This window comes from Rana temporaria, chromosome 11 (assembly GCF_905171775.1).
Source record: "Rana temporaria chromosome 11, aRanTem1.1, whole genome shotgun sequence".
Lineage (NCBI taxonomy): Eukaryota > Metazoa > Chordata > Amphibia > Anura > Ranidae > Rana > Rana temporaria.
This window is the reverse complement of record NC_053499.1, coordinates 160,946,354-160,960,098: the sequence shown is the minus strand read 5'-3', so window position 1 is coordinate 160,960,098 and position 13,745 is coordinate 160,946,354. Positions and strand designations below refer to the sequence as shown.

The 13,745-nt window shown below is 48.1% G+C and overlaps 1 protein-coding gene across 1 annotated transcript in view; it reads right to left on the bottom strand.

The window, feature by feature from the left end:
• The window catches only part of CDH13 (cadherin 13), a 561,676-nt gene that overhangs the window by 349,203 nt on the left and 198,728 nt on the right, over positions 1-13,745 (bottom strand). The window lies entirely within an intron of this gene.

Genomic DNA, 13,745 nt, shown 5'->3' with positions numbered 1-13,745 from the left:
CTGCGCCGATGTAGCAGGAGCTGCCAGCAGTCGGCTGAATGTAATGTGGAGAAGAATGGTGTCAAATAAAAAAAAGGAGGGAAATGACACAGACTATTTAGCACCGTTTTTTTGGCTTATATTGCGAAAGATGGATGGAATCCCTTTAAGGGATTAGGAGGTTTTGGTGATTTTTTTTTTTATATGGCATAGCAACATGGTTACAGAAACTAGGCGCTTACATTGTGATGATGTTCCTATTTCTCATATTTGTTATTTGTTTCCTCATCAGGCTATGCCTCTGTGTGACTACCCGCTGTACCAACATATGGTCCACCAGCCCTGAAGAACCTATTGTTCTGAGAAAACTAGGAGAGAGCTGAACAGGACGTTGTCTCTCTCTGCGCCGATGTAGCAGGAGATGCCAGCAATCGGCTGAATGTAATGTGGAGAAGAATGGTGTCAAATAAACAAAAGGAGAAAAATGACACGGACTTTCACTGTATTGTTCATTTAAGCACAAGAGACTCCATTTTGTTCACATGGTTGAAATGCGTTCTGTACCCTTCACTAAACACACAGACACAACTTCTGCTAGAAACTCTCTGTCTCTTCTCCCCACTCCCATCTCAAGGTTTTACTTTTGTAATTGTTCTGTTCGCTAGCTTTTAATAACATATTTCTATTTGTTTGTTTTTAAGAACATCTCACACCACCCCTTTCTTATCTACTGTATTTTCCGGCATATAAGACAACCTTTTATGCCAAAAAACAGGGGTCGTCTTATACACCGGGTGAAGTGGCCGCCAGATGGGGGATGAACTCCTTTGATGGATACAGAGCCTGCTAAACCTGCTCGGATTGGAGTAACAACTTTTGCCAATCCGAGCAGGATACTTCTGAGTCAGGATACTTCTGAGTCAGAGCGGCGCGGGCTGATGATGTCACAGCCTCTGCCAATCCAATATTCATTAATAGAATACATCGCTCACCGTGATTGGCTCAGCGCCGTATGGCTATAACTTCCATTGAGAAGAAGGAATATGAAGCCTTTAGAAGGTGGGTCGTCCTATACAGTGGGTATAGGCAAAAACTTAGGAAATGCAGTAGAATTTGGGGGTCGTCTTATATATCCGGTCGTCTTATACACCGGAAAATACAGTATGTACAAAATAACATGTAAATAATATGTTTTTTTTTTAAAGGATTAAGGTCTGGAGATTGACTAGGTCACTCCATGATCTTAACGTGATTCTTCTTGGGCCACTTTCCTTGGCGGTATGTTTTGGGTCATTGTCATGCTGGAAGACCCATCCGTGACCCGTCTTAAGTGTTCTGGCTGAGGGAAGAAGGTTCTCATCCAAGATTTTGTACAATACATGGCCCCCTCCATTAGCCCCTCAATGCGGCAAAGTCAGCCTGGGCCTTTAGCAGAGAAACAGCCCCAAAGCATCATGTTTCCACCTCTGGGCTCGACTGTAGGGATGGTGTTCTTAGGGTCATCACCATTTTTCTTCCTCCAAACACGGCGAGATGAGTTAATGCCAAAGAGCTCAATTTTGGTCTCATCTGACCACAGAACTTTCTCCCAATCCTTCTCTGAATCATTTAGATGTTCTTTGGCATGACTGGGACTTCCTGTTCACTTCCTCCTTCCTTCCGCCTAGGCGACTCCTCCTCTCGCCTTAGGTGCCCCCCTTTAGGCGATCTCCTGGAACACGTGACAGGTCCCAGGAGATCGCCTGTCCACTCATAGAGCGCAGCGCGACTCGCGCTTGCGTAGTGAGTGCCCGGCCGTGAAGCCGAAAGCTGTCACGGCCAGGTGCCCACACTGTGAATGGAGACGCCGGCGGAGAGGAGCGACGCTCCGGGCGGCCGCATCGCTAGACTGTGGAGCAGGTAAGTGTCTGTTTATTAAAAGTCAGCAGCTATACTTTTTGTAAACATAAAAAGGGTGGAACTCCGCTTTAAGTGAGTCCTAGGGAGTGATTCTAACTGTGAGGGGGGTGGGCTACCAGTGACATGACACTGATCACTGCTCTCGATGAGAGGGAGCAGTAGATCACGGTCCTGTCACTAGGCAGAACAGGGAAATGCCTTGTTTACATAGGCATCTCTCCGTTCCGCCTCTCCTGACCGCAATCACGGGACACCGGTGGACATCAAGTTGCCGGGACCCTCAAACACTCCAGAGGCACGCAACGGGTGCATTGGGCGGCAAATTCAAAGGGACGTGCAGGTAACCCCATTTGCCTGCCCTTCCCATTCTGCCAACGTATATTGGCGTGCGGCGGTCGGGAAGTGGTTAAATACCACCAAAAGAAAGCTCTATTTGTGTGAAAAAAATTATAAAAATTTCATTTGGGTACAGCGTTGTACGACCGCGCAATTGTCATTCAAAGTGTGACAGTGCTGAAAGCTGAAAACTGGCCTGGGCAGGAAGGGGGTAAAAGTGCCCGGTGTTGAAGTGGTTAAAGTTCTGCCGGCACAGGAACTGGAGGACAGGGAAGGCATCTTGATTTTTAATGATCACTCCACTTTAAGCTCAACTAACCACCTCCTCCCCTTCAAAACCGCACAGCTTGCAGAGCAAGCACCTCCACCGCAAAGCCTTATTTCAGCGGGGCTGACATGTGACAGCTCCGTATAAAGACAGATTCCAAGTAATAACGCCAGCCGAATGGAAAAAATGATTTAATGACTTTTGAAGGAATACATAATAGAAGTAAAGGGTGTTTTATATATATATTTGCCTGCAGTTCTTTTAACTGATCTGCATCTCCCGTGATGGTTAGTCACCCGAGATGTGATAAATATCTTTTGATGAAACCACTGCATCAGACTGCGAAAACTGGTCAAATATTCCGCTCCCTCCGTACGCGTGCCGTCTCTCTGGCTTATTTTTTTCGGAAAATAAGATTTACTTTTTACATAATTTCGCTCTGTGTTTTGCAGAACAAGATGAAATGGAAAGCTAATCTAAATTACCTGACTCCGAAATGTTTGTGATCAAACAGATTTATTTTCACATCGATAATTTTAATTTGTTCCCTGCTTACAGCATGTAGGAACCAGGAGACATTTTTCTTTTTTTTTTTTTATATACACAATGAAATAAAAAAAGAAGTGGAAACAGAGCCTAGGAATATAGAGGTGGCTAGCTTATAACTTTTAATGCCTGTGGCAGACCCAACCAGGACAGGGGCTTTTGGAGAGGACTGCAGGGTGGCCTCTTGCCAGGGCCGTTTGAAGGAATTTGGGGGGCCCAAGCAAAATTGGGCCCCCAAGCACCCCATGCATGCAAAGCCTACTCTAACGCTACACACATTTTTTACACCCATGTTCTTACTCCTCCCCCCCCCTCCCTAGTCCCTATGTTTTTCTATTCTCACCTCCCCTTTTTCCCTGTAGGCTGCCGCTGTAGCGTGGCCGAGCTCCTCTTCCTCCTGTCAGTTCGGTGTTCTATCATTATGGGTCCCCAGTCCCCTATCAGATAGTGCCGGGCCTGGCTGGGTACCGCGCGGTACAGGAGATTCAGTTTCCTGTGTTCCCGGCCGGACTGAAAGGAAGTGAGCACTCAGTGTGCACTTCCTGTCAGTCCGGCCGGGAACAGGAAACTGAATCTCCTGTACCATGCGCGGTACCCGGCCGGACTGACAGGACTCCAGGAAGGAAGGAAGGAAGGAAGGAAGGAAGAGGAGCTTGGCCCTGCTACAGCCTGGGAAGGGGAAGTTGGGGGCCCCAGGCCAGCTCGGGGCCCCAATCAATTGTTTGTTTTGCCTGTCCTGTAGCGACGTGCCTGCCTCTTGCCTACTGACTATGGGCCCTGGCTTTTAAGGGAACACTACTCTTTGGGAGGTGTTTGCCTGGGGGGAACTTTGGAGTGGTCTATCCCTCTGAATTCTCTTTCTGTCTGTCTCCCTCTATCTCTCTCATCTCTCTCTCTCCCTCTCTTTTTCTGTGCCTTGCTCTCTTTCTGTCTCTCTCTCTCTCTCTCTCTGTTATTCTCTCTTTCTTTCTGTCTTGGCCAATGGCCGTCCAACAATGCCACTCCCATAGAGACAGCTGCAGGAAAAGACAGAGCTTATCTCTGGCCCCAAACACTTGCCCAAGACAGGTGCTGGCAAGAGGAATGCAAAGGACAGGGATGGGAGGAAGAAATAATCAGCTTCCATACTTCTGCATTCTCTTTCTGTTCTCTCCTTCTTTCTCTTTTTCTGTTTCTTACTCTGGGTTTCTGTGACTCTCTCTCTTTGTATGTCTCTCTCGTATTGTTTCTCTCTCATTCTCTCTTTTTTGTCTCCCCCCAATGGCCATCTGACAACACCACCAGCAAGGAGACAGCTGCAGTAAATGCCAGAGCTAGAGGCTTAGAGCTTCAAAACGCGTTAGCCGGCGGTGACCCCTTTCACTTTCTCCATAACCGATCGGAGTGTTGGGTCGAGGTTTTTTTAGTTTTTTTATATATATTTTTGGGGGATATTTATTATAGCAAAAAGTAAAAAATATTTTTTTTTTTTTAAAACTGACGCTCTATGTTTGTTTATAGCGCAAAAAATAAAAACCGCAGAGGTGATCAAATACCACCAAAAGAAAGCTCTATTTGTGTGGAAAACAAGAACGCCGATTTTGTTTGGGAGCCGCGTCGCACGACCGCGCAATTGTCAGTTAAAGCGACGCAGCGCCGAATCGCAAAAAGTGGCCGGGTCTTAAGCTGCATTATGGTCCGGGGGGGGCCTAAGTGGTTAAAAGAGGTCGTTCTTGAAGAATGGAAAAAGATCGATGTTGCAATATGTCGCCAACTTGTTCATTCCGTGCCTAGAAAACTTGGTGCTGTCCTTATAAATCATGGAGGTCATACACAATAAACCCTGGCGTGGGATTGGTGTACTGGCGGTGAGCCAATGTGTTATTCTCATCGTGCCGAAATGATGGACTGTTTTTGTTTGTTTTGCCGAAGGAAGCTATTTTTGTTTTATTGTTTTTGAGTGGACAACAAAGATTTTACAAACAGTAGGCTGGCGATTCCAACTTCCCATATTACACCCCAAAAAAATGCCCTGCAAGTAACCAGAAGAAACGCAACCTGCTCCTATTTACTGGAGGCATCACTCCGCCCCTAAACACATGGGGGCAGATTCACAAAGAGTTACGCCGGCGTATCAGTAGATACGCAGACGTAACTCGGAATCTAAGCCCGTCGTATGTTTAAGTGTATGCTCAAACTGAGATACACTTAAACCTGGCTTAGGGTGCAATATTTCCGCTGGCCGCTAGGTGGCGCTTCCATTGAGTTCAGCGTAGAATATGCAGATGAGTAGATACGCCGATTCACGAACGTACACTTTTCCCATCGCATTAAAGATACGCCGTTTCCGTAAGAGGTATGCCGGCGTAAAGATAAACATGCCCCCTAGGTGGCGTATCCAATGTTAAGTATGGCCGTCGTTCCCGCGTCGCAATTTGAAAATTTTACGTCGTTTGCGTAACTCGTCCGTGAATGGGGCTGGATGTCAATTACGTTCACGTCGAAACCAATGACCTCCTTGCGACGTCATTTGGAGCAATGCACACTGGGATATTTTACGGACGGCGCATGCGCAGTTCGTTCGGCGCGGGGACGCGCTTAATTTAACTGATACACGCCCCCTAGCCGCCGAATTTGAATTCCGCCGCGTGATTTACGCTACGCCGCCCGCAACTTTACAGGCAAGTGCTTTGTGAATATAGGGCCAGATTCTGGTAGAAGTGCGGCGGCGTAACGTATCATAGATACGTTACACCGCCGCAAGTTTTCATCGCAAGTGCCTGATTCACAAAGCACTTGCGATGAAAACTACGCCGGCGGCCTCCGGCGCAAGGCGGGCCAATTCAAATGGGCGTGTGCCATTTAAATTAGGCGCGCTCCCGCGCCGGACCTACTGCGCATGCTCCGTTTCTTAACTCCCGCCGTGCTTAGCGCGCCGTGACGTCATTTTTTCGAAAGGCGACGCGCGTAGCGTAATTCCGTATTCCCGGACGGCTTACGCAAACGACGTTATTTTTTAAATTTCGACGCGGGAACGACGGCCATACTTTAGACAGCAATACGTTTGCTGACTAAAGTTAGGGCACCAAAAACGACGACTAACTTTGCGAAGGGATACTTGACTTGCGGCGACGTAGCGAACGCAAAAATCCGGTGTGGATCCGCCGTAAGTCCTAATTTGCATACCCGACGCTGGTTTACGACGCAAACTCCCCCCAGCGGGGCCGCGGTACTGCATCCTAAGATCCGACAGTGTAAAACAATTACACCTGTCGGATCTTATGGATATCTATGCGTAACTGAGTCTATGAATCCGTCGCATAGATAGAAACAGGGATACGCCGTCGTATCAGGAGAAACACCGTCGTATCTCTTTGGTGAATCTGGCCCAAAGCACTTGCCTGAAAAACGTGCGGCGGCGTAGCGTAAATGACATGCGTTACGCCAGCAGAAAGATCCGCTGATCTTTCTGAATCCGGCCCAAGAACTCAAATGGTTCCAATGGAAATAAATAAAATGCTGGTTACCGATAAGCGGCGGCAATTCTTTGCCTATTAAATCCTTGGTGTGGACCCTCTCGTCCAGGACAGTCACTTGAGCGTGAATCCGCTCCTCGGACGGTAATTGGATGAGAATTGTGACTTCTGCTGATTTCAATCTTAGATTAGAAAGTCCCAAACATCTTGTCTGCACTTTAATCATTATTTGGGAAGCCAAATAAAATACAAACACCGACGGTGACAGCCCAGACCTGCCTCGTCTTATCGTCCAAAGAGATCCGGTAATTGCTGAAAACCGGTGAGCGGAACGTCGCCTGGCTGCGCAATTCAAGTGGCACAGATGGACCGGCGCAGATAACCAGTTCGCTGGCAGACTGTCATGTGATCTGAGCAACTTTGGAGCTGCATTAAAATCCAAGATGCTTTTTTTTCCCCCTCCTATCTTCTACCTGTCACATAGTCGCTGAGCATTCTTAAAGTTGGGCTTGGCACTTGGTTGGAAGGCGCCGACGGGGGCTGTAATTGTAATTCTGTTCAGTCAGTCCTGAGTTTTACACATGCCGACCAGACAGCACAGCCAGGTTAACTTTTCTCTAAAGCAGTTAAAACCCAACTCAGGCAAAAAAACGAAAAGAACTCTGGACAGCCGCACTCCAAAATGACTTAAAATAAAGTTGGTCTTTTAATGTAAAAAGTACATACAGGCACTGCAAACAACGGGTACAGAATGGCCGACGCGTTTCACGCTGCAATTCAGCGCTTAGTCATGGCTAAAACCCAACTCAACCCATCCCCAAGCCGGTTGCCCCCCTCCGCCACCCAGTTACCCCCAGCCAGCGATAGTTGCATTATTTAATTTATGATTCTTACTCTGTTCAGCTATCTTCAGGCTGGTCACGTGATCTACAGACCCCACTGTGTATCTTCTCCCAGAGAGACTGCTCCACATTGCCCCCAGAGAGGGAGACTGCTCTACATTGCCCCCATAGAGGGAGACTGCTCTACATTGCCCCCATAGAGGGAGACTGCTCTACATTGCCCCCATAGAGGGAGACTGCTCTACATTGCCCCCAGAGAGGGAGACTGCTCTACATTGCCCCCATAGAGGGAGACTGCTCTACATTGCCCCCATAGAGGGAGACTGCTCTACATTGCCCCCATAGAGGGAGACTGCTCTGCATTGCCCCCAGAGAGGGAGACTGCTCTACATTGCCCCCAGAGAGGGAGACTGCTCTACATTGCCCCCATAGAGGGAGACTGCTCTACATTGCCCCCATAGAGGGAGACTGCTCTACATTTCCCCCAGAGAGGGAGACCGCTCTACATTGCCCCCATAGAGGGAGACTGCTCTACATTGCCCCCATAGAGGGAGACTGCTCTACATTTCCCCCAGAGAGGGAGACCGCTCTACATTGCCCCCATAGAGGGAGACTGCTCTACATTGCCCCCATAGAGGGAGACTGCTCTGCATTGCCCCCAGAGAGGGAGACTGCTCTACATTGCCCCCATAGAGGGAGACTGCTCTACGTTGCCCCCATAGAGGGAGACTGCTCTACATTTCCCCCAGAGAGGGAGACCGCTCTACATTGCCCCCATAGAGGGAGACTGCTCTACATTGCCCCCAGAGGGGGAGACTGCTCTACATTGCCCCCATAGAGGGAGACTGCTCTACATTGCCCCCATAGAGGGAGACTGCTCTACATTGCCCCCATAGAGGGAGACTGCTCTACATTGCCCCCATAGAGGGAGACTGCTCTGCATTGCCCCCAGAGAGGGAGACTGCTCTGCATTGCCCCCAGAGAGGGAGACTGCTCTGCATTGCCCCCAGAGAGGGAGACTGCTCTACATTGCCCCCAGAGAGAGAGACTGCTCTACATTGCCCCGAGAGAGGGAGACTGCTCTACATTGCCCCAATAGAGGGAGACTGCTCCACATTGCCCCCATAAAGGGAGACTGCTCCACATTGCCCCCATAGAGGGAGACTGCTCTACATTGCCCTAAGAGAGAGAGACTGCTCCACAGTGGCCCCAGAGAGAGACTGCTCTACATTGCCCCCAGAGAGGGAGACTGCTCTACATTGCCCTAAGAGAGAGAGACTGCTCCACATTGCCCCCATAAAGGGAGACTGCTCCACATTGCCCCCATAGAGGGAGACTGCTCTACATTGCCCCCATAGAGGTAGATTGCTCTAAATTACCCCCATAGAGGGAGACTGCTCTACATTGCCCCCATAGAGGGAGACTGCTCTACATTGCCCTAAGAGAGAGAGACTGCTCTACATTGCCCCCATAGAGAGAGACTGCTCTGCATTGCCCCCAGAGAGGGAGACTGCTCTACATTGCCCCCATAGAGGGAGACTGCTCTACATTGCCCCCAGAGAGAGAGAGAGAGAGAGAGACTGCTCCACATTGCCCCCAGAGAGACTGTTCCACATTGCCCCCAGAAAGAGTGACTGTTTCACATTTCCCCCAGAGAAACTGCTCCATATTGACCCCAGAAAGAGAGACTGCTTCACATTTCGCCCAGACAGAGAAAGAGAGACTGTTCCACATTTCCCCCAGAGAGAGAGAGAGTCTGCTCCACATTGCCCCCAGAGAGAGAGAGAGAAACTGTCCTACATTGCCCCCCCGAGAGAGAGAGAGAGAGAGAGAGAGACTGTTCTACATTTCCCCCAGAGAGAGAGACTGTTCCTTATTGCCCTAAAGAGAGAAACGTCTCCACATTGCCCCCAGAAGGAAAGGCTGCCCCTATAGAGAATGACTGCTCCATATTGCCCCCAGAGAGAGAGAGACTGCTCCACATTGCCCCCAGAGAGAGAGACTGCTCCACATTGCCCCATATAGAGAATGATTGCTCCACATTGCCCCCATAGAAAATGACTACTCCACATTGGCCCCTGAGAGAGACTACTCCACATTGGCCCCTCAGAGAGAGAGAGAGAGAGAGACTACTCCACATTGGCCCCTGAGAGAGAGAGAGAGAGAGAGAGACTACTCCACATTGGCCCCTCAGAGAGACTGCTCCACATTGCCCCCAGAGAGAGAGAGAGACTACTCCACATTGGCCCCTCAGAGAAAATAATACCCCCTTTTCCCCTGAGAGAGACTACTCCACATTGGCCTCAGAGAGAGACTGTCCACATTAGCAGTAAATGATGGGCACTGGACAAGCAGACAGAGCTGGGCAGCAGCAGGCAGAGTGACTGCGAGTCCCGGGGGATGACTCCTGCAATGGAATGTTGGCTGGTGGGAAAATGTATCAGGTGTGGCTTTCATTCGCACACCCAATGTGCGCCATGACGTCGCATGCTGGTGCGCACCCTGCCAGATCAGCAGTCGCATTCGACTATCTCCAGGAACTGTGCATGTACAGTCATCATGAGCTGACAGCAGACATATTATTACGGGCGCTCTTTTTCCTGTACCTGATCTTTACAAACCATCCATAAATTTAGAGACAGTTGGCAACCCTGAGGGGCAGACCAATGCCAGAAGGTCAAAAAAAGAAGAAGACCCTGTGGTAATAAAAAATAATAGATTTCAGTGGGGGCACCAAGGGGAGAATTGGGGGTGACTGGCATACTGGGGGGGCCTGAGCCCAGATTGGGTCATAAACATATCATCTACATTATGTTTTACTAGAATGACTCCATTATGTATACAAAGATTTCACGAGGAGCCGGTTGCGTTGCGCCGTCTTCTTTACACACAGCCCAGGGGGCGATACACACAGTATTATTATCCGGGAAGAAGTTAGATTATGTGATACTAGACTTGACAGAATCATAAGGGGAGCGTATGTCATACAATAATAGCGATATGATAGGGGCATCAATGTAGCGAGCGGTGACTTGACGTAAATGGGTCTCTATCTCCTATCATTAGATTACATTCACTTTAGCCGAGGCTCCTGTCCATAAATAACAGAATTATCATTTTATGTAGTTCTGCCGTAAACAGGATCCAAGGAAAAAAGATGTATTAAGTGGAACGGGCGAGTTGCTGGGAGAGATAGAAAATGACGGCCGGGAAAGCGTTGGGAGAGCCGGAATACACAATAGACGCCGGCCTGGTAAATTGATAATATGAAGCTTACAGCTGCTCTATAGACTCTCCAGGAGGAAACTTAGATTATCTGTGTTATTACAGCCAAGGAGCGCAAGATCCGGATACAATACATCTTATTAAATATAGATTTCTAGATTTACATTGGTCTTATGAACACCCCTTCCCCATGCTTTGTAGTGGACTCCATGTTGAATATATTGCCCTTAGTGCATCTCGCTGAGCTTAAAATGGTCTTAGGTGGTCCGAGTGTATCTCTGGATGGTGGCCTCTTTAAGCCGCCTGCAGAATATTCCTCCCTATCGCTGCTCCCTTCTTAGACTTGAATCTATTGCACTAGTTAGTACAGCTCGCTGAGCTTAAAAGGATCTGAAGTGGACATAGTTAATCTCTGGCTGGTTGCCCCAGAGAGAGAGAGAGCGAGAGACTGCCTTACATTGCCCCCATAGAGGGAGAGAGAGACTGCCTTACATTGCCCCTATAGAGGAAGACTTCTCTGCATTTCCCCCAGAGAGAGAGAGACTGCCTCACATTGCCCTATAGAGGGAGACTGCCCTGCATTGCCCCCAGAGAGAGAGAGAGAGACTGCCTCACATTGCCCCCATAGAGGAAGACTGCTTTGCATTTCCCCCAGTAAGAGAGAGAGAGAGACTGCCTCACATTGCCCCCATAGAGGAAGACTGCTTTGCATTTCCCCCAGAGAGAGAGAGAGACTGCGTCACATTGCCCCCATAGAGGGAGACTGCTCTGCATTTCCCCCAGAGAGAGAGAGACTGCCTCACATTGCCCCCATAGAGGGAGACTGCTCTGCATTGCCCCAGAGAGAGAGAGACTGCCTCACATTGCCCCCATAGAGGGAGACTGCTTTGCATTTCCCCCAGAGAGAGAGAGAGAGACTGCGTCACATTGCCCCCATAGAGGGAGACTGCTCTGCATTTCCCCAGAGAGAGAGAGGCTGCCTCACATTGCCCCCATAGAGGGAGACTGCTCTGCACTGCCCCAGAGAGAGAGAGAGAGAAAGAGACTGCCTCACATTGCCCCCATAGAGGGAGACTGCTCCGCATTGCCCTCAGAGAGAGAGAGAGACTGCGTCACATTGCCCCCATAGAGGGAGACTGCTCTGCATTTCCCCCAGAGAGAGAGATAGACTGCCTCACATTGCCCCCATTTACGATATTTCATTCCGCCAACCCAAGACAGCTTATCCGACACTCCACAATACAGCAGACACGATCCATATGGATTTCCCCCAGAAAACGAGACACAAGCTCTGTTCTCTGGTTCCAAACGAATGAATACTTTAATGGTAAACTTAAACTTGTTATATACAGTTAGAAACCAAATATGGACAACGACTCAACTCCACCCACAACATGAAACAAGGAACTTCAATACACATTCCTTTAGATAATGACATTCAGATAATCTACATGAACTAATTACTAGTCATTTACCCAGACGTTCTGACTCCACGACAAGCTATTCTCACCTGATACACAATACACATTCCTTTGTAGACGTAATTGACATGCTAATCCACTACAGCTGAAAAGTCAGCCATCTCACCTTTCAGACTGCCAACCCCCAACACATCTATCATCAATAGACTTTCACACAATGAAATATCTTAGGAGCCAGACTCAATTAACACCTCAACAGTATGTGTCCCCACATGAATGAATAATGTCCTATTGACCTGTTGGGGTCAGAATTAACCACCTGTAATATTTCAAGATATCCTGCAATACATGAATTATCATTACTGTCCCATCTCATGTAATCCGAGATATCATTTCTCAGTCATCCTATGCCCCTATTGGACATAGGATCACCCTAGACCAGGGGTCCTCAAACTACAGCCCTACAGTTGTTCAGGAACTACAATTCCCATCATGCCTAGTCAGGTCTGTGAATGTCAGAGTTTTACAATGCCTCATGGGACTTGTAGTTCTGCAACAGCTGGAGGGCCGTAGTTTGAAGATCCCTGCCCTAGACCCAAGAGTCATTAGTGAAGCTGGCACAGGAGTACCCCGCATCCTTCAAAAGTCTCTGGGTATCACAGGCCATTCCGTTACAACTGCCATCTACTGGTTGATGTAGTTGTTGCACAAAATACACATGGATATCGTATTCCAACTAATAGCACTTTAGGTTATTATGCCAGTGATTATGTTTCCACTTATCCTTCTAGTCTGAAGGATTTTAAAAGCGAGGGAGTATGGGGGAATGGTAATGTACTGATCCAACATTGTTATTACTCTCAGATTACATTGTATCATAGAGTACAAATCATTTTATGTTCTTGGTTCGCTAGCTTTGAATAGTCAGAGACTGCAGACAAACAAAATCCAAGGTGAAAAATGTGAGCCTTATCCTGTAATGATGACCGCGCCGTAACAAAAGATGCGATAGATTACACAATAACACTTCCATTATTAACTCACTTTAATGTAATATATGTTCAAAGATCAATCGCCACCAAGGTTGGGCCGGTTCTTTTTTTTTTTTTTTTGGTGCGCTGAGTGGTTTCAACGCACCGAGTAGCAATTATCAATCCATTATCTAGACGGGCACCTAATGACTGACAATGACAGAGGAGAAGGCCCGGGGATAAGTGTGTGGGAATGGGCAGTGGAGGAGGAAAAGATTACTATAGATTTTTAAACATAAATAAAGAATATTGCTGGGAATATGTACAGCTTGGGCGACGCGTTTCTTTGAAAGTCACGTGCACTCGTTTTAGAGGCTGCCTGGAGTCTAACATCTAAAGTACAAACATGAAACTCTACCTTGGCTTGTAAGAGGGGCCTCATGGTTTGGCTGAATTTGGCGCCAAAGCAGGTGTCCTTCCTGCTAAGGGCTGCAGCCATCTTGTTCCCCCCCCCTACTCAGAAACCACCCCCCTTGCAGTCTCTCCTCCACCCAGGTCATTGGTACTCTCATTGGCTTCAAAAAGGTAACGAAGTATATTTCAGTGCATTACTGCATGTTTAACGCAGTATATTTCAGTGCATTACTGCATGTTTAACGCAGTATATTTCAGTGCATTTCTGCATGTTTAAGGCAGTATATTTCTGTGTGTTACGTGTCATTTAATGCTGTATTTTTCTGTGCGTTAGTGCATGTTTGACACAGTATAGTTCGGTGCAATCTGCACCACACAGGGTGATTAGG